This window comes from Pinus tabuliformis, chromosome 2_2 (assembly GCF_031772625.1).
Source record: "Pinus tabuliformis cultivar Carrire ecotype Pingquan chromosome 2_2, CPIR1, whole genome shotgun sequence".
Lineage (NCBI taxonomy): Eukaryota > Viridiplantae > Streptophyta > Pinopsida > Pinales > Pinaceae > Pinus > Pinus tabuliformis.
The window spans coordinates 167,318,805-167,341,283 of NC_142300.1; positions in this window are offsets into that span (position 1 = coordinate 167,318,805).

The following is a 22,479-nucleotide window of genomic DNA, read 5'->3' on the forward strand; positions in this document are numbered from 1 at the left end:
TTAGTTGTCTAAAAAATTGGTTAAAGCAAGGTACCAAGAAGTACTTCTAGGCGGACTATAAAAGATGGATTTACGCTCCCTTAGATCAATAGTAAGTTGACCTTCAAGGTGAGAGACACCTATATCCTCTTCTGGAGCAAGTTCTTCTATAGCAATCAAACCAGAAGGAAGATTTTCGGTGATAATTCTTTCTATTCTCAGTGAATCAGGGACACTAGAAGTTGGAGTAACAGGTTCGGAAATTTCAGGTTCTTCGCCTGTTTCACTGGCAGATGAAAAACTACCAGCAAGCTCGGAAACTGTAACAGTTTCGGGATTGTAACCTGTCTCTAAACTTTGGTAATCTGGATGGACTACCAAGGAAGATTCTCCTTCTTCAGGTGAACCTACTCTACTGTCACTAGGAGGAGTTACAAGGACCTTTAACCCTTCGTACTGACCCGGACGTCTTCAGGGATTTTCACCCGCGATTTACGGAGTTTTCTTAACAAATCTATTCCGGTAACAATCTCAGGAGACTTGCCCCAAAGTCGACGGGACTGTCTCGGTAATTCCGCCACAATTAAAGATTTTTAACTACAACACACGAAAACAAAGTAAAAATTTCAAATCAAAATAAACCACCAAAGTCTTCTAAAGAAGCAAACAAATTTGAAGCACACGCCTAAATAATCTAGAGCGTCAAACCAAACACAAACAGTAGTCTTTTCGGGACCAAAAGCGCTAGTTGGTGATTAGGCCCAACCTCGCAGGATTCAGTACAGAAATGGCGGGTGGAACAGATACCCCGGCAACCTGCTTAATGAATAGACCGGCACAAGTTCCTCCACTTTAACCGTCTCGAAGTGAAGTGAACCCCCGGAAAATCCAAGTGAGTATAACCGACGTCTGCTCCAGGTACAGTGGGACCTTCCCTCCACCGTCACCTCGGTAGAACCCTAAATATTATGGTCACTAAAGTTACCAATCACAACAATTACACCTGGGGGAACAGTCTAAACTCGACAGCACGCAAGGGCAGAGTAACAAGCTCAATCCCCTTACCGGCTCCTTGACAATAATCCAAGGTTTACCGATAAGTGACCCCTGGCTCCTCGACAATGGTTAATTCGAGGTTTACCGTTTGTAATACGTACTGTCTGGCGTCGTTCCCAACGAGGGGGAATGATCCCCTCACTGGTTCGGACACGAGCTCGTGCTTCTCCTTTAAGAGGAGCTTTCCCAGAGTGCAACTGAAACAATTGGATTTATTCTACTCAAGATAAACTATCTGTTTGGTTTTGTAGTCTTGGAGAGTTAAGTACTCACCTACTCCAAGACCCTAGCCTAAGCTATGTTGGTGTTTTAGAGCCCTAGAAAAATAAAAATTACTAGATTGATTTTAATTTAAGCGTTACTTTTAAGGTTGTTTCTTAAGTCAAAAGGTGATGGAAGTGAAACCAGTGGTGTGTTGACTCGACTCGAAACCACTACAAAATGCACCTAGGATGATTTACCCACTACTTTACTTTTTCGATGAATTGCTTAACTAAAAAGTTGAGAGAATGCAATCTTTATAAAAGCAACTTCTTAATTGAAGACAATCAAAGAAACAATTCGTTTGTCTTTTCCAAACATAAAAACATGACCGCTCTTTACTTGCACGAAAAAAAACTCTTTTTCTTCCAAAAACTAAAAGCTACTTGAAACAAGACTTTTAAAGAAGATGTTTTTGTATTTTTCTTTTAATAAAGCAAATAAATCTAAGGTAACAAAAATCAATCTTAACAACTATTAAAATCTACAAAAATTCACTCATAAGCAAACTAAAAGGTAAATTTACTCTAAGCAATCTTAACGAGGCCAAAACCAACAATGATTATTCTAAGGTGTTTTACTTGATCACAATCAAATCAAGGACTAGCTTATTGCAGAACCAAAAACTAGCCAAAACAAAACTCTAATCTTTTTGTTCTTTTGTAAAATGGAAATCAACACTTTATAAACAAGTAATTCGAAATTTGACCCAAAACAACTTAAATGGCAAGCTGCTCACACAAGGAGACTTTACGACAGGCCCGACTTCTAAGAAGGCTGACAAACCAGAGAGATCTAAGGCTGGACAACTTTCTACCGTCAAAGTCACTACAGGACCTATTCAAAAATCAAACCCTAGGCCTAAACTTCGTTGAAATCCACTAAAACACTCAAAGCTCACAAAACAAGTTCAGGTGAAAATTTTTGACAGGGTACTAAAGGATCTGGGCAGAAAATACTAAGAAAAAACAAAATCTAAAAGCAATTAAAGCAAAAAATGGAATTTTCCTAAATTTTACAGGAAGACGCAGGCAACCCGTTATAACAGGCGCGGGCCCGCTCTGTGCAAACGGCAACAGCGCGTCCAAAGACGAACTGTGCAGTACTCAGAGGGTGCGTCCTTCTGGAAAAGTTAAGAAAAACCAAATCTAACTAAATCTAAAGCTAAGCCACCCAAATACTAATTCTCACAGTCAAAAACCAGAAAATAAAAATGATTTTCTCAGAGCAAAGTTCACACAAAGGAAAAGACTTTCTCATTAATGGATTCCCCAGTGGAGTCGCCAATTTGTCGTGGCGGAAAAAGTCGTTTGTGCGGACACAACTGACCTCCCTAGGAGTCTAAACTCTCTAGCGACAAACAAGACAAAATGGAGTGATCTTTCTCTAAATATACCTTTTAAAACATGAAAACTACAAGTGTTTAGGCTTACCTTATTCCAAAACGCTGTTGTTGTAGTCCGTCCTTGCCGATCCGGATGAGCTCCTCCTTCACATCAATTCCTGCAACCACAAACAATCAAACCATTACCAAGCACTTGCATTTCATATAATAAAACATATATTCAACATGCAGACCAAGGAACACATGAAATAACTCATTAACACAAGCTATTGAGAAAAATAAACCAGTTTGTATTAATAACGAAACAAAGAAACTCTTACAACCTGGCCTTGGTGTTGTGCAAGTTCCTCCCAGGGTCCATCAAGGGTTTTCCTCTACTTTGACAAAGCTCATCCACTTCCAAGTAGAATCAAGCAAAGACAATCTCTCCTCACAAGGTTCTAAATGGGAGTCCTAATTCCTGCAGCATTTACCCAAAGAAAATGTATAGCTTCAACCTCTTCTCCCTCTGGCTCAATGCCTTTATTTATAGTGCTGCAAAGAGGTTATTCAGGTCCACCATCCATGGGATAATCCCCCTCTTTGGGTGGGATAGCTCCCTTATTGATGGGATAAGTTCCTCCTTAATAGGGATACATGAACCAACTGGAGGCGCATCCATTTCATCAAACCGACCTCTAGAAAGTTCTAGAAGTAACCACAAGTAACTTTTTTAAGATGAAACTTGCGCATTTTGCCTTTTACAGAAGGACGCACCTGTCCCTTAACATACAGAGCGTCCAAGGACGCAGTCTTTGTGAACATTGTGAGCGTCCCCGCAGGTAAGGCTTGAGAGAACCTGCGTCCCCAGAGATAAACACATTTTTTACAAGACTTTCTCTCTTCTTTGAGTTTGAGATGGATAGCAGAGGCATAAGACTTGCCTAAGAGGGTAGCATGACTGTTGATTGAGCCATACTAACTGTAAATAGTCATGGTGACATTTTCTAGTGTAACACCTCATAGAACATTTGAAAATACACAACTTGTTGCTTTTAAACAATAAGACTCCTTGAATGAGATAGTCCAATCACTGACTTCTATTATGAACTATTGGATTCTGAACTGTTGTGTAGATATCTTTGAAATTTGCATCATCTTTGTACATTTCAATCATTTCCTCAAATCATACAACACCCACTTTGAATTCTTGCACAATAAAACTTACCCTGCTCAATGCATCAATGACTTTATTTGACTTACCACTCTTGTGTTTTATCACAAAAGTAAAGCTTTGCAAAAATTCTACCCACTTGGCATGTTTCTGGTTCAACTTCGGCTGGTTATTGATGAACTGTAAGGCATGATTGTCTGAATACAATATGAATTCCTTTGGCAGCAAATAATGTCTCCATTTCTTCAAGGCTTGTACAATAGCGTAAAACTCTTTATCATAAGAAGAATATTTCTTCTTTGCTTCATTCAATTTCTCACTGAAGTATGCTATTGGTCTCTGTTCCTGACTTAGAACTGCGCTAGCTGCAACTCCACTAGCGCCTGTTTCACTTGAAATACTTTTTCAAAATCAGGCAAAGCTAAAATTGGTTCCTCTGTGATTTTCTTCTTCAACAATTTAAAATTTCTATTTGCTTCTTCTGTCCACTTGAATGACTGATTGATCTCCTTAATTGTTTCAAGAATTGGTGCACAAATCTGACTAAAGCCTTTGATAAACTTTCTGTAAAAACTTGCAAGATCATGAAAGCTCCTTACCTCAAATATATTTCTGGGAATAGGCCAATTCCAAATCGCTTGGACTTTCTCTGGATCCATTTTCAATCCTTCTTTAGAAACTACAAATCCCAAGTAAATCAATTCTTCCTTCTTGAAACTACATTTCTTCAGATTTATCAGTAGTTTCTCTTTCTGTAGAGTTCTTAGAACCAACTTAAGATGCTCTAGATGTTCTTCCTTACTTTTACTAAAAACTAGAATATCATTAAGATAAACAGTAACAAACTTGCCTACATATTCCTTCAAAAATTCATCCATCAATCTCATGAATGTGCTAGGTGCATTAGTGAGTCCAAAAGGCATCACTAACCACTCATATAACCCACTGTTTATTTTAAATGCAATCTTCCATTCATTGCCTTCCCGAATTCTTATTTGATGATATCCACTCTTCAAATCGATTTTAGTAAAATATTTGGATCCACTCAAACAATCCATTAAATCATCCATGCGTGGCAAAGGAAATCTATACTTGATAGTGATCTTGTTTATGGCTCTGGAATCTGTGCACATACGCCACTCTCCTCCTTTCTTTGGACTGAGTACTGTTGATACAACACATGGACTAAGAATTTGTCTAATTAGCCCCTTATCCATCAGCTCCTGCACTTGTCTTCCAACTTCTGCGTTCTCTTGAGGAGTTAATCTGTACGCTGCTTTATTTGTCAAACTCGCTCCTATATTAGATCAATATGATGACTAATACTCCTAATTGGTGGCAACGCATTTGGAAACTCATCCACATAAATATCAGCGAAATCATCTAACATAATTTTAACTCCTTCAGGCAAATCATCCAAGTTTGTGGAAGTTAAAATTACCTTTGGTCTTCCCACAATAGAAAAATGCAACTCCTTATTCTTCACTACTTCTTGTAGCAGCTCCTTCCCACTCATCAGCATGACACTACTTCCAGGTATTCCTTTGTCAGCGTCATCCTTCAATGGCAGCAATGTATGTTTAGTTCCATCCTTCTCCAAAGCATAAGTGTTTCTCCTCCCATCATGAATAGCTTTTTGATCAAATTGCCGCGGTCTTCCCAGTAATACATGGCATACATCCATGGGCATTACATCACATAATATCAGATCTTTATACGTACCAATTTGTATCTCAACCTTGCATTGTTCTGTCACAATAATCTAATGTCCCTTTTGTAACCATGACACTTTGTAAGGAGTAGGGTGTATTGTCTTTGCTAGTCCGAGCTTGTCCACCATCTTTGTAGAAACAAGGTTTTCAATGCTTCCACTGTCAATTATTACTTTACAACACTTACCTTTTGATTTACAGGTAGTTCTAAATAAATTCTTCCTCTGCGTTGGTTCTTCAATCTCCTTTTCTGTCTTAAGAAAGGTCCTTCTCAATAAAAGGGATTCTCCTACTTCAAGGGATTCTTCCTTTTCCATAAATCAAGGTGGTTATGGCTTTTGCCTCAGCCACATTCACATTCCTCTGACTTGTTGGTTTATTATGAGGACAGTCCCATGACACATGTCCCCATTCTCCACATGTGTAACACTAAACATCTCTTCCTCGGCCTCTTCCTCTAGGCGCAAATCTTCCTCTGTTAAATTCTCCCCTCTGTGGTGGTCTGCTAGTTGAGCTGCTTGCTTCATGCTAATGCAGCTGTCCCCTTGGTCTGGTAGTTCCTCTACCTCTTATTGAGCTTCTTCCTCTATTCCTCTGATTTTGTTTTCTCAACATATTTTCTTCTACCTTCAAACCTGCTTGATAGGCATCTTCAATAGTCTTTAGACTCAACAAGCTAATCTCATCCTGGATGTCATACCTTTAGCCATTGATATATCTGTCTACCTTCTCCATGTCATCTTCTACATGTCCTGCTCTAATACTCAATCTATAAAACTCTTTTGTATATTCTTTAACAGACATTCCTTTTTGCCTTAAATTTTGTAATTGTTTGAAAAGATTTAATTGATAATCCTTAAGCATAAATTTGGCTTTCATTTTACTCACCATTTTGTCCCATTGCTTGATATTGGACTTTCATTTCCTCATTCTGGATATCTGTAGCTCATCCCACCAGATAGTTGCATGACCCTTTAATCTGGTAATTGCAAATTTCTCCTTCTTTTTGTCATCAGCTTCCTTTTCATAGTCAAAATATTTGTCCAATGACTTGATCCAATCCATTAGCTCTTCTGCATTGAGACTCCGTTCATACGTAGGAATTTCCATCTTTGGTTTTCCTCCTGCTTTTGCCAACATCTTGATAACTCTGGTAGTTTCATTTTCCTCCTCTTCTTCTTCCTCAGAAGATTCTTCTTTAGTACTATCAGCTCCTTCATCAGGTATTCTTCTCTGAGTAGTCTCAATTGTTTCCATTCTCGGACGTAGAATTTAGATCTCCTTTAACAGAACTGCATTTGCTTCAGGTCTTCCTCGACCAATGCCAGCTCCTCTCCTTGGTGGCATTTTTGTTGTAATCAACCTTAATTTCTGCTTCGATACCACAAATGACGCAGGCGAAAACAATGGATTAATAAACCTCAACAATCACCCTGCGGTTCACCCTTTCTTTACAATTCTACCTTTTGCCTTTAGAACCGGAATGCCTTTGGAACAAGGCCAAAACAATGCATTTACGCTTTATAAATAGAAATGTTCGTGATTCACCAGATATCACGATATAATTGAACTGATGGTCCAGATTAAATCGCATCATTGCAAGTTGCCAGTCGCAAGGGTCTTGATCCGGAGCTTCCCTTTGTTAGAGTCCCGATGTGATTTATCGCGCCGATCGCTTATCGCCAATCGCTGCTTTTCTCGGCTTAATGCCTTATCGCCCCCACTCAAATGTTCCAATGCGATATGTTAGCAGTCACATGTTGCAATGTTTCAAGGGTGGGGCCTTTACCATATGCCACTCCAATATTGCGATGCGATATTTCAGGAATCGCTAATCGCAACTCGTGAAGACTTGGGTCCGTCTTCCTCTTAAATAAACTTGGTATGAGATATATGGTGATCCAACGGTTGGGGATAGTTTGCTCCATTGGTTCAAACGGGAATCAACGGATGAGATCTGATCTGGCTCAAGACTATAAAAAAAATACAAAGCTCACATTTTTTCCGTTAAGTCTATGTTTTCTATTGCGAAGCGTGAAAACAAAGAAATCATCAATTCTCTCCCGAATACAAAGAAAACAAAAGCACAATGAGGATTTCCACAGGCTTGATAAATAATCATGCACACAACAACAATTTATTCATAATAACAAAAGTTACAGAGTCTTGGCCTTGGCTCGATTACAACATATGAAAAGACCTCTGTTTCAACGGAAATCCACACGCTAATTCTTGGCTCTCGCTCATGCAAATCCTCTTTTTTTCATTACATTTTTCCTTCCTTTTATCAATCGAATATCACTCTATTCTATGCCTAACAACTCAATCCCTATTTTTAATCAATCTAACAGCAAATCTCTAATTCCTAGCTCTACCACACACCTATGCCAACAACTCATCTTTGAACCTAAAATAAGACAATTTCTAACTATTACAATAATGAAATACAACTCATTTCTTGAGAGATCCAACCCTCTCAGTAAAATTGAATTTTTACCAATCAGGTCAATGGAATTCAGCTTGTTTAGCCACAACATGTGAACAAACTTTCACATTGCTGGCTAAGTTCGGATGCTCCTGCATCACCCATTTATCTTCAGACTCTGTTGTAACAAAAATCCTGATGAAGTCTCAAAGTTTTACTAATCAGATAGGAATGGGTCTCTAGAACAATGGATTAAATCAGGCCCAAGTGGCAAGATTATGTAGAGAGATCTTTCTCTATAAATAAGTATATTTCCGACTTTGAGAAGGATTGTTGGATGTTTTGTGAGTCGTAACTTTGGATCTAGTGTATATTTTGTAGTAATATAACAAATAGTTGTAGTTATTATCTTGGGATTCTTGTGGTATGTTTCTGTGACAATGTTTTCTCTGATATTTCTTTCATAACATCTCTATGCTTTCTTATGATCTTCTCATAAGATTTAAAAAAAATTCATAGGTTATATCCTCTGTTTTGTTGAGATTTTCATGCTAGTGTTCTTTCTTCTTGATGAATTAATTCATGGTTACATGTTCATTCTGATACTCTACCTTTTCATCTCAACACCACCTCGATAACCTATTTCTGTCATTGATCATGCCTACCTTGCCCCATTATATCTCTGCAATTGATCATTAGAAACCTTAGTCTAGTTCCTTGATCTATGAGCCTCATCCAACAAACCTTTTAAATAAAATACCATTGAGCTTAATATCTAGCCTAATATCTGAATTCCCTCTCCAGTCATTTCATTGGCTGTGAGATTTTTGAGAGAGCCCTCTCTGATTTGGTAGGGCTAGCTTCCAAGTCTAAAGATTGGTTTGAGGTTACCTCCTTGGCTTCCTTTCTTAGCCTTGGGACACTGAGGAGTGCTAACATTTTTGGCGACCATATTGGGGAACCGAAGTGACAAATCTTCCCCAGGATTTTTCTCATGAGTTCATCAAGATCTAGGCCTGTGGGTGACATGTTCTAGTTTTCAAGAAGGTTGTTTCGGTAATTGAGCCAAAGTGCAGATTGAGGAAAACACTGGCTCCTAAAATATATACAAGGTCGAATCCGGATCCCAACCCTCCAAAAGTATTTGACAACCCTGAGAAACTTTTGAGGAAACTGAAGTCTCAAACTCCAGAATATGGACAGGTACATCTCCATTGCTAAGAACTACATCTTTACTTGCACAACTGGTTGCTCTTGAAGATTTATCTTTTGATCTAAAATTTGAGTCATCATTATTCAAATCCAAGTCCTAGTCTTCCCTTGCAGAGATAGTTTTCAACCTTGTCAAATTTGAGTCATATGTACAATCTTATGAGGTTTTATCTAATAAGCTTGACAATAAGGTTTGGTCAAATTTCCATAAACTCCAGAATCTAGTTGATTAGTTGAAAGTAACTTCTGAAAAATATTACACCCTATATCAACAAGAGTCTTTCCCCATTGTTACCCCTCCTTACACAGTTATCCAATCATCTTCCACCACTAAACCATCATCTCCTCCCAAAGCATCCTCATCCAAAACAACTCCTCCATTAATACCCACTGTTGTAACTGTCATACTACCTTCTGCAACCTTTATGGTGAGATTTTCTCCTTTGATTTTGCCTGGGCATCTTGCTGCTTTACCTCAGAATTATGGTCAAAGGTTGCCTTTGTTTGATGGCACAACCAAGATCACAACAAGACAACATGTTGATAAGATAAATGATTTCATTGATCTCGAAGAAGTTGATGAGGATGATGCCAAAATGTGCCTCATAGCTCAAAGTTTTTTAGGTGAAGTGAAAAAGTGGTTCCGTGCTTTGACAACTGCCTCAATAGCCAATTCCCAATAGTTGTTAGACTTGTTCTTGGCTAGATGGGAAGAAAAAAAGAGCCCCCTCCAGATCCTGGGTGAATATGATTCATTGAAAAGAGATCCAAATGAATCCGTGCAAGACTTCAATATCAAATTCAATAAGGTCTACAATGCTATTCCAAACAACATCAAACCTCCTCCTGACTTGGCATTGTTTCATTATCCTGATGCCTTTGACCCTAACATGGGTTATCAGCTGAGAGAGAGGAATCCTACAACTCTTGAATAAATGTAGAAGAATGTTGTGAGTGTTGAAGCAAATTTTTTGATTAAGAAATCTAAGATGAAAACAAAAAAGAAGGTCACAGTCAAAGAGAAGCCCTCTACTTCATCGGATGTTAAGATTGACACTTTAATCAAAACCATGGAGAAAATGGTGGATAAGATAACAATATCAAAAACTCAAGTCAGGAATCCTAATTACCAAGGTCAACAACAACAACCTCAGTTTAGAATAAAACAAAGAGACCAGAAAGGCCAAGATCAGTAAGCATAACAAAAAACTCGTACTCCACTCTAGTAGAATTATGCATAGGGACTTGATGAAGAAGAAGAGTTTGTAGGTGAGAACCACTTTTCGAGTAGGATCAACAACCTATTTTTATCACAGAAGAGGATGATTTTTTTTAGGAATTATATACATCTGATGATCAAAGACTTGTTCTTTCAAATGATGAAGTGTTAGCAGTTGAAACGGAATACTATCAAAGGGGTTACTAGAATGCTCTTAGCCAAGTGCAAAGGCAGTACAATTTGAGGAACATAAGTGTGCAACTTACTTCAAATCCAAAGAATCCAACTTCTCAAAAATATACTCATACCAAAGAATCAACCTCTACAAATTAGAACAAAGAAAAGGAGGTTGCTACCACTAGTCAGGGAAAGAGCAACGTAGAAACACAAACTGGAGGACAGAAAAAAGAGATTCCCACCAAAGAACATCCATAAAAGAAGGATATGATTTCGAAAGAGGTAGAAAAAAAATTCTAACTTATTTAGTCTAGATAATGAGATTTCTAAATTGAAAATTCCCATTCCTTTGACCGAACTAGTTAAGAATGATCAGTATAAATTCCATATAGACAAATTGCTGAAGGTCGATCAAATGTGAGACATGGTGAATGTTAGTGATGGCCACCCTGAACTTTTGTTTGGACCTGCTATAGATGGAAATGTAGAAGATAGTGAGGTCCCACCATTTTATCTCAGTCTTAGGATCCATTATTTCATCCTTCACAATGCCATGTTAGATTCCAAAGCTTCTCACAATCTCATGCCCAAATCTATCATGGATAACTTAGGACTGGATATTACTTGATCATATCACGACCTTTACTCCTTTGAATCAGGAAGAGTCAAGTGCCTCAGCCTCATTAAAGACTTGGTAGTAACTTTAGAATGTACAACCTACCCTTGTACATTAGTAGGTTGTCCTCTATTAGTTGATAATTAAAAAAACTTAGCCCCTTGGGCTCTTGCTCCAAATATTGTTTCACATGATTTTGTTTTTGTTTTTTGTTTTTTGTTTTGTTTTGTTTTGTTTTTGTTTTTGTTTTGTTTTGTTTTTTGATTTTTTGTTTTTTGTTTTTTGATTTTTTGTTTTTTGTTTTTTGTTTTTTTCTTTGTTTGTTTGTTTATTATTATTATTATCTAGCTTATGAGTTCTTATTACTTGTATATGCATACTTTGCATGCTCCTACTGAGGGGATATCATTTCCCTTTGTGTCAATTTTTGAAGTCAAACTTGTTGATGATGGCCATCCATCAATTTTTTCTAAAATTCAAGTGAGGCTATTCAAACATATATCTTAGCCCATTGTGATCTATTAACAATACACATTTTCTCCCTAATAAGTAATGCTTCCACATCTTTAAGCCATGTAAAATTGTTGCTAGTTACAAGTCATGTGTTACATAAGATTGCTTATGTTCATTTATCATCCTATATGTGTAGCTAATTATGTGCATTTCTTGCATAAAAACTCCTCCAAATCCTTATTCATAGGCATATGTACACACTATGAAGTTCTTGTTTAGATCCACAACCCTGAGGATAGGCGTATTTGTTAAATGGTACTTCAATTGTTCAAAAATTTTTGTGCACTTTGATGTCTAATTAAATTTTTATTCCTTTCTTTTGCAATGAAGTAATCAGATGGCCGATCTTTGAAAACCCTTGGATAAATATTATTTGGTGTTAGGCTAAGCCCTAAATGACCACACCTTAGTCACATTTTGAGGTGTCGACTATTCCGTTATTGCTTCAATATTTTTTGGGTCCATTGCAACCTCTTCCATTGAGATTAAATGCCACAGATAATGCACCTGCTTATAAAAGAAGTCACACTTATTTAATTTTGCATAAGACTAATGTTCCCTCAACACCTGTAACACTATATTGAGGTGTTCCTCTTGTTCTCTTTTTATTTTGGAATACACCAAAATATCATCAATGAACACCAAACAAAATTGTATAAATACTTGCTAACATTATTTTTCATCGAGCACATAAACATAGCTATTGCATTGGTCAGTCCAACAAATTTAGAATGACCATATCGAGAAGGTTCTTTTGTGAATATCCTTATCATTTATCTAGAATTGATGGTAATTAGACCTCAATTCAATTTTGGAAAACAACATGGCCTCTCTTAGTTGATAAAAGAGATCATTGATCTTGTGCAGGGGATATTTATTTTTTATTGTCATATTATTCAACGACCTAAAATTGATGTGGAGTCTAAGGGTACTGGCCTTGTTTTTATCAAACAATGTTGGTGCCCCATGGGGATATGTTAGGTTTGATGCAACCTTTATCCATCATCTCCTTAAACTCCATTTTCAATTTCACCAATTCAAGCATGATCATCCTATAGGGTGCTTAAGACATAGGCACCTCTCAATGCATAAGTTTTATTGAGAAGTTTATGTCTTTCTTAGGTGAAAATCTTGATATTTCTTTGGGATTGGGAAATACATCTTTGTACTCCTACAACAATGGATAATACTCAATTTTTACCTTGCTTTCCACAATAGAGTTTAAGATATGAATATCATACAATTAAAATATTTTTCTCTAATATTTATTAATTTTCAATACTAATATATGCTTGATTGATACTGACTTTTTCTTTCCTTGCAATATTCTTGGGTTTTCCTCTCCATCTTCACCTTCTAAAATTTATTAAGACAATTCAATTTTGTCTTGTGTGGTTTTAATGATTCCATACCAATTAGTGGGTCATATGATCCCAATTGTAGGATATTTAAGGTCACTTGGAAGTGTAGTCCACTCATCTAAAAGGGACATTCTTCAATTACTCTGATAACCTTCCTCTTGGTTCCTATAGCTACCAGCACTAACCAATCCTTATCATGCTTCATTATATATAACACATAAGCTTAAAAATTTGTGGAGAAATATAGTTGAGGTTAGAACCAGGGTCAATAAGAATTGAAATAACATGATTGGCAGTTACACTTTTGATGTCTGCCATTGAGGTTTGGTGATCTACTTTATGTTTTTTCACAACTGCACAAATCCTTGGCACAGTTTTGGCTACAACATGAATAGTAGTAGCCTCTTGGACATTACAAATTTTCATGCCATTATGCCACTTATAAGATCAATCTCATATGAAGTTCTCCTCCCTGTAACACCAACATTTTATTGGCTATTTCTTTGGTTCTTTTGCTTCGTCCTTTGCTAGTTGAATTAGCTTATCCCCAGTTGAAGAGGATAAATATGATAGTATTTACTCTTTTCTAGAACATTGAATTTAACACATTTTCTAGAATGTTTGTGGTGAGTTTAATCCTTTCTTCTGAAGCTAGCTTTCTCTTTCTTCTTAAATGTTATTTGGGATACCAACCTGTGATGAGATTGGTTGTAACAATATTTGGCCTTCCTAAGAGTGTCATCAAGTGTTCTTGGTTCATCTAACCCAATAAAATATTCATAGGACTATGGTAGTCCACTAAGAAAGCATATTATCCTCACCTTCCCATCTTTGATACATGTCACATACCTTAGCAGCTTATGAATCTATTTTCATAGGGATCCATAATAAGTTTCCCCAATATATATTCATGGAATTCTATGATCTTTCCATCATAATACCTTTCAAATAGGTATTTTTCCCTAAAGTATTTTTTGAATTTACTCAAGGCTGGATTCTTCTCTTGAATTCCCTTAAAATTCTTGATATATTAGGACCATATATCAACCTTTCGCTTTAAGTTGAATATAACCATCATGGTCTTAATGCTTTCAAAGTAGTAGTGTACTTTGAAATACTTAGGTAGGCCTAGCAACTTGTTATAGCGGCTACAACCACCCACCAAAATTTTTCCTTAACCTGTTTTGGAGCCTCCCTACCAACCTTACACAACACTTTGTCTTGATTCATCAAGTACTCAAACTTCAAGGGTTTTCCTTGCACAAAGGCAGCCTATCGATCACAGTTGATCCATTCCCCTCACAGGCTGCTCACCTAGACTTGATCTAGCTGTAGGCCGAGCAACTTCCCCTTGAAAATTGCACATTTCTGGAGGGAAACTAGCCTTCCCTCTAGGAATTGCACAATCCTCTTTGACAGCCTGTTGGGCTCCAGGATTGCGCAATCCTGCCAGCCAACCCTCCCAGAAGGATTTGCACAAATTTTCCGAGCAACAGGCTGTTCAACCCAGGATTTGCGCAAATTTTCCCAGCAGTAGGCTGTTCAACCCAGGATTTGTGCAAATTTTTGTGGCAGGAAACTACTCTACCCAGAAATTATGCAAATCTCCTGGGCAGCCAGCCCAGCTCCAAGCCAGAAATGCGCATTTTTCTCCAGCAATCGAGCAGTCTCTTACATGTGCAGCTGAGTTGACCGGTTCCCTCCGGGACTAAGAAAAATAGACTTGCATGCATGGACTACTTCTCCCAAGGTAGCATGGAAAGGCATACCTTGTTTCAGGGATCTATGTTTAGCAGTTGGAGGTTACATGCAAAGAGCAATTCCGAAAACTCCACCAAGTGTCGCTTCCCCTAGATTCGTGGCATGCACGTCACATCCTCGATGTGATCAAAACTCATCAACTAGATGTTGCAGAGCTCATTCTTCACATCAACCTTGTAGCTCTAACATCCCACATCACATCTAGGGGTAGTCGGCACATTCAACTCAGTTGTTTTGGGGTAAGCCCACTTCCCATGCCTCGTGCTGCATTTCTGTCGCTTTTTGTGTTTTCGCTTGTAGGAGTATTGTTTGCTTTATTTATTTGAATGCCTTCTGTCATTTACATATATACTAGCTTGTCCTAGCTCTATTTCAGTTTTCATTGCTATCTCACTGTTGTGCATGCATGAAACTGTTTTGTACAGACGTTCACCCAACCGACGAATTGCCTCACCCACATGCATGTTGATCTGTTTGCTGAATATTTCATTCATGTTTTGCATGCACTGTTAATCACTTCTGCTATCACTTAGTTTTGCCATGCATTCACTGACTTACTTGCTTTTAGTTTCCCGTCGGCAAGTCAAGCCAACCTTGGCCCGGACTCTACCTTCATCAAGGCTGCATTGCGCAATCTAGGGAGGGAAGGATCACCTTCCTCTCTAGATTTGCACATTCTTGCCCAGCACTGGCCTCTAGGACTGTTTTGCGCATTTCTGGAGGACAGTGGCTGCTTGGCCCAAGAAATTGCGCAAATGTCTCTAGGCCATCAGTCCTTCCCAGCTATAATTGTGCTTTGGGAAATCCCAATAGTCAGCAGCCAGACTGGACTGTGCATTGCGCAGTTCCAGTAGTCAGCTAGTCTCCCAAAAGCCCAGACTGTGCCTTGAGTAGTCTTGGCAGTCAGTCTCTCGACCTTCTGGCCGAAATTGCACAGCCTTCATGATCATTTACCCAGGTATGTTGCAAGTCAGTTCTCATGTTCATTTTGGTTTTCGACTGATAGATTGCTTGCTATGAATGTTTCCATGTCTCCAGGTATCGTAGGTGTTCATCTGCCTCTCAGCAGTAGAGGTACAATGGTTTCCAAGAGAGCAGAGCTGAAGACACCTTTTAGAGCATGTTTGGGGATGCAGTCGATCAAATGTCTATGAGCTTTCCTACTCACGAGACATCAAGTTGTTCATAGACAAGGATATCAAGCAGCAGCATCACATCAAGCAGCATCATGAACTGCAGCTAAAGGTAGCATACTGAACGCAACAAATGCAAAAGGAAGGTTGTTGACAACACAAAGGCAGAACAAGGTTGCAAGCTCAAGTAGGTCCATTGATGATGAAAGCAACTTTGGAGACTCCGGTTAGGAAGTGAAAACGCGACATGAAGATTGCACGAAGGCAAAAGATGGAACAAAGAAGGAGTTGCATGTGCTGAAGCAACAACTCAGGAAGAACATGAAGCTGCACAGACAGATGAATGAGTTGCAGTAGGAGCATGAACAATAGTGGGTGCAACATGCACTCACAGATGAAACTGCTCCCGTACAAGTTAAAGATCCATCCCAATAGCTAACATAGAGCAGACAAAGTGAGCAGTTTTGTTGATCGCATGTAAGGGATTCAACAACATTCATGTCATTGTGCGCATGCATGCAACCCAACACATTCAACACACTCACCAAGGCGAAGACAAGAAGCAAGTACAACTGGAGCTAAACGTGTACTTTGGCAAGTTGATGCGCATGACCACCAGCACACCTTTGAAGATCAGCATAGACATTATGCATCAGTGTGTTACTGGTTCAGCCGTACCTAAGAAGACCATGTGCATGTTAGCATACGAGTTGGATGAAGGGGTCAAACCAGTGCACCAGTTACAACGGAGGCAAGAGTTCACTTCAGCAAGATGTCACCATAAGGTGCATGCATACCATCACGGGTGACCAAGCTTGGCATCAGCTCACCACCTTCCCCATCACAAGCATGTCAAAGAGTTGGTCTCACCCCAGCGGACCGAGTTTCAGTGATGTCTTGCAAGGCTTGCTCAAGCCATGTTTTCTCACATGAGTACATGTGCATTGTAATGTTGAGTCATGTCAAGTGTAAGTCAAGTGTCTATAGTGGATGTAATAGTCATAGAGTAGGTGAAGAGTCATGAGGGTAGTTGAATGGTCACAAAGGGGAATGTCAAGGTCACCCCACCCTTTTCTATAAATAGTCCCTCATAACTCATTGTATAGGCTTTTGGTTATCCAAGCTTCTACTTAGACTATTTTGAAGAAGGCTTGGACAATATCGTAACGCGCCTTGGCTTCTCCACTGCACGAAGCTAGTACATCTCTTTGGAGGAGTAGGCGAATGTGGTTGTAACGTTACACTGTTGGGGCTAGCAGATTTACATGGATGTATTGTATGATTGTGACTTGCACTTCTTTATATAATAAGAGCCAACACATTTTCATGCATATGTTGTTATTATAGTTGGACTGCTCCGATTGCTTTAATGGTATGTGTTGTTTAACTTACATACTTGTGTATGAACTGATTCACATGCAATTATATGAATCTTGTTGTTAATGTGTTGCATATGTTGTTAATGATGTCACCATTTGTGTCGACTACTCTGCCGGACATCATACAGACCTTTCATTTGAACCTTGCTATAACAACCATCACACTCATCTCAGACTAATCCATGAGTGTTGTACGTGTTATCTTACCTTGTATGATGTGACTGTCGCATCCGAGTGGACTGCTCCACTGGAAGCTATGCATGTCCTTTGTGTTGTGTGTTCCTAGCCTAGTTGGGATTGATCCCTTTCAACCTGGAACTCACATTCACCTCCTTCCCCCTTTCTAAGTGTTGGAACCTCTCATACACCTTCCTTGACTCACTGCATCAGTCACACCCTTGTTGCTGACAGAGTTATTCTACTTGCCTTTGTGCGACACCGTGGTCAAGGCATTACCTTACGACCCACTGCTGGGACTCCTACACCAAACAGTCTGAGGTCTAATTGGGACTTCTTACCAGGGAGATTCCCTTGACATGTTGGCAGGTCCAACACTGTCAACACAACCATTCTTTAGCTTCTTCATTTTTCCAAACCTCACTATCGAAAGTAGGGGGTTTTTCCTTTATTAATTCCTTAGGAAGGGAACTCTTTGTAGACCTCTTCTTCTTCTTCTTATGCAACACTAATCTAGTTGTTGTGTTGGACAACTTCTCTAAATTGTTTGTTTCCTCACTATATGTGTCCTTTATAGTGTCCTCATTGAATGTATACCTCCTAGCACTTTTGTGCCTCTTCCTTGAAACACTTCTAAATATATTCCTAGTTGATGACCATATTTATGAATTTCTTATAGGATAAGAACCTATTGATGATGTTGGACTGTCCAAAATTTAGGGAATCTCCTAGGTAAGAAGTCCCAACTAGACCTCAAACTGTTTGGATAAAAGTCCCAACAGTGGGTGGTAGTGTAATGCCTTGACCGTGGTAGCACGCAGAGATAAGAATGATAAGTTTGGGTGAGAGCAAGTGTGTGACCTTGCAGAGAGTGCGATGCATGGGGGTTCTAACACATGAAGGGGAAAAGGAAGTGCATCCTAGTGAAGCCTGTAACAGTATGCAACTTAAAAGGAACACACGAACGAAATGACATCACAAGCTAAAATGCGGAATAGTCCACAAATTAAAGTGATGGGTTAATCTGAAAACACACATTCAACATGATTCGTACAACTGCATACAAAGTAGTTCATAAGAAAATGCGTAAGTTAAAAAACATACATTGCTAAAGCAACTAGAAGAGTCCAACTACAATAACAACATATGCATGAAAGCATGTTGGTTATGATATTATTATTATAAGTGAAAGTTCCATCCATACAAACACCATTAACGACCACTAGCCCCAATAGTGGAACATTACATTCGATAACATCTTCTCCTCCAAAGAAGTATACTCACTCTATGCTATGGAGAAGCTAAGGCTCGTCACAATACTCCCAAGCCTTTTCTAAGCCTAATCCTAGCCAAAAGCTTGTTCTATGAGTTATGAGGTTCTATTTATAAAAAAGGGTGGGGTGATCCTTGACATTCCCCTTTGTGACTCTTTGACTACCCTCATGACTCTTCAAATTCTTTAAAAATAACTCATTACATAACATGATGACCTTTCACATTCCACTAATGACACTTGGAATTTCACTTACAACATATTTACAAATAATATTACATTTTCCACATGTACCCATGTAAGACAAAATAGGATAGAGACAACCTAACAAGACAAAACACTTTGAATCTGAAATTTGGGGAAAAACCAACTCAGCAACATCCACTTGGTGCTTCTCAGTCATATATTGATGCCAAGCTTGGTACTGTGTGATGATGCCCCCAAACTGCTTGATGGTGTATTTATGATAGCGGACTCTTGCCTCCATAACATCTAGGTATATGGTCTCGGAACCTATATCTAGCTCATCTTGAAGCATGTGCGTCATGGTGTTGAACATGACAGGACCGCCAGTGTACTTCTACATGCTACTCAGCTCCAAGTCATCCCTAGTGGCCTCTCACCTTAGTTGCTCCATGTACCCATTGATCTCTAGCCGGACTTGGTTCTTGGGTCTAGCCTCGATGATGGAATCGATTGACGAGATCCTGTGCGTTCTCACCATGACATCCAAACTCTTATACAACCGTGCATATGAGGCCTGTATGTTGTTAACGAATGGGGCAGACTGCTCATAGTTCTGGATAAACATCCATACATTTGCTTTCTCCAGCTTTCCGTGTGGCTTCATCTTCTTTGGAAAGTGAAGCGGGGCCCCTTTGTACAACATTGTCCACTCTTGCACATGGGTGATGACAACATGTATGTTCTTGAGAGATTGAACAAACTCTTTGCTCCGCTATTGTAAGCCATGAAAACAGAAAACGGATTTATTCATAGTGACAAATTCATCATAGAGCTTTTGCATGGTAGTTTCAAGTGTTGATACTTCAACAAGTATCACTTTCTTCATCTTTTACATTGCGAAAACTACACTCTGTTGTTGAAGTTTTTATGCCTCTTTCCTGGCAGCCTGCAAATTCTTTGCCATTTGTTCATTCTTAGCCAACAGGAACTTAACATTTGAGCTCGTTGCTCTTGCATAGGCCAAGGTGGCATCGACACGGGTAGCTGGATGCTTTCTGATATCTGACATTATCACCGTTTCCTTCATGAATGCAGATGATGTGTGTTCACCCGGGAAGTGCTTCCTCCATGCCTGTACAATCTTCTTCTACAACTCATCAAATGATAGATTGTACAATTCCATGACCAAATCATCATTAAGGAGAACAACTTCTCCTTGCTCGCTCAGGATTGGTTCTGACACTAGAGGTGGTGGAGACTGGGAGGTGACCTACTCGTGACATAAGGTCAGTGTCTTCATTCTATGGCTCTTGCTCCAACTCCATGTCTGTCACTTCAATCATTTGATTAATTTGTTCAACAAGCTCCCGATCCTGCATTTATTCACCCTCTTCTTCAGCTGTCGGTTGTTCTGACTCCTCAACCTATATGGGTGTTGTTTGATCTGTCATCACACCTTGCCTTTCTTCTTCCTCTTATTTATGCTTCTCTTCTCTTTCCCTCCTCCTCAACTTCTACTCTTCCTTCAACTTCTTCTCCATCTCCTATAGATTCAGTTCTGCTTTTTGCAGCCTCAACTTTTCTCTCTTCCTTCACTCTGCTCTCTTTCTGCGCTGCTCCCTCTTTGCCTCTGTTGCCAAAGCTTCTTTCTCTGTGATAGGATCTGACCTCATCTTGCAGATTTTCTCTACCTTTGGGTTCTCGACAATATTCCTTATGCCCTTGTCTTGCACTAGATTGTTGCCTATTACTATTTTTGTTGTTGCTTCCTACCATGTTGCTATCTGCAGAGCATCTTTCCAAAATGCTACTATACTGATCGGATCATGGAGTTTGGAGGCATTCTAGCAGTACCTCTAAGGATCCTCCTCGTGCCAGTGAAATGTCACATGGATCCATGGAAAGTACACTCTCACACAGTGGTACTTGCAAATACCGTGAGGATGATACATATTAAAGTATTTGGTGTCGAAATTGAATCCTACTATCTCCTTAGCTTCGACATCTGCATCCTTCAAGCTCTTAATCTCATACAATCTAATCCACAAAGGAAGAGCGGGCCATGGTGCCTTCTTCTTCCTATGAAGTGTAGCTGACAACCCTGTGGAGGGGTGATATGAGATCTCTTGCATGACCAACTTGTCAATGGCATACCTCGGTAGAACATGCAGAGGCTTATCTATGTCATACACTCTGATGAAGGTGCCATTTGGTGAGGCATACCAATTTGTGACGTTCACTATCGCTTCCATTTCTTTTTAGGACATGCAAGGTGGATCCTGCTCAAAGATTAACTTGTACAATGAGATGATGAAATTGTCAATTAGATTTGCTATTACTCCTTGATAACTAAAATCAGAAAGAAACTTGCAATAAACATTGATGACAGTCTCCTTAGGTGTCCATTTCCAACTCATGCCAGGAAACTGCTGTTGGGCAAAAATTGCATCAAGTAAGTATTCAGACATGTATAATATCGCTTGCTCATTCTTAGGCGGATCCTGGGCATTAGTCACATGGATATTCAACTGACGAGCCAACAAGTTCGACCAGTTGAATGGATTCCCATCACTCACCAACTGGTCCAGTACAACTACCCAACCTTCAGGAAAGGTTTATGTGTTCTCTTGACCGTATATTCTGCATGCAAATATGATCAAGAACTGATAAGTCTGCCTGAGAGACTTTGTCTTGTAAACACGAATGGGTGTCTATCTGAACTTTTATGAATCTTTCACCCAGCGCTTGACGATATCTCTAGTATTCATTAAGATATGGGTGGCATAGAAAAGTGTGTCCATTCGCTTCACCAGTTGAGGTAAATGATACATCTGCTAAAATTTCTCCAACCTGAAGGTGTCAAGATCTATCCCGTTGTCACTACTCAATGTCATAGTCTTTGGATCTGTGTGTAAGACAATCCAATTGATAATGTCTGCACATGGGAAGATCAGGTACCTGCATGCAACCTTGTATAATCTTGACAGGTGGATGCTAAGGTAAACCTGTCAATCCTCTAAGTCTTCCTTGAATTCCTCTACAAAAGTATCCTTGATTTGGTGCCATGTTAATGTTGTACCCTTCTCAACGAACAACTGAGTGTTTGCATAAACTAGTAGATTAATTGACATCTGCTCAACTACTTCTCGAGTACTTCTCTCAACGGTTTCCTTTGATGCAGCTCTCGTAGAGGCCACGTTAACTATAACTTCTAGAGAGATGCTCAACGACTATTGTACCTAGAGATAGAGAGGACACTCATGGCCGGAAAATGTTAAGCTAAAACCAAAAGCAACTTCAAGACAAGAGAAAGAAATAAACTGGGTTGATGATGGGACAAACTACATAATTATGGTTCACAAAGGTCACTGGATGCCTACTGGCACTGTGCATTGCACAGCCCCAGTAGTCAGTGGGTAAGCTTCCTAACTGGAACTGTGTAGTGCACAATTCAGTCTATGCAAAGGTTGAGAGAGACTACACATTGCGCAGTCTCAGTGGTCAAGCTGGGAGGCTGACTCACAGAACTACATAGTACGTA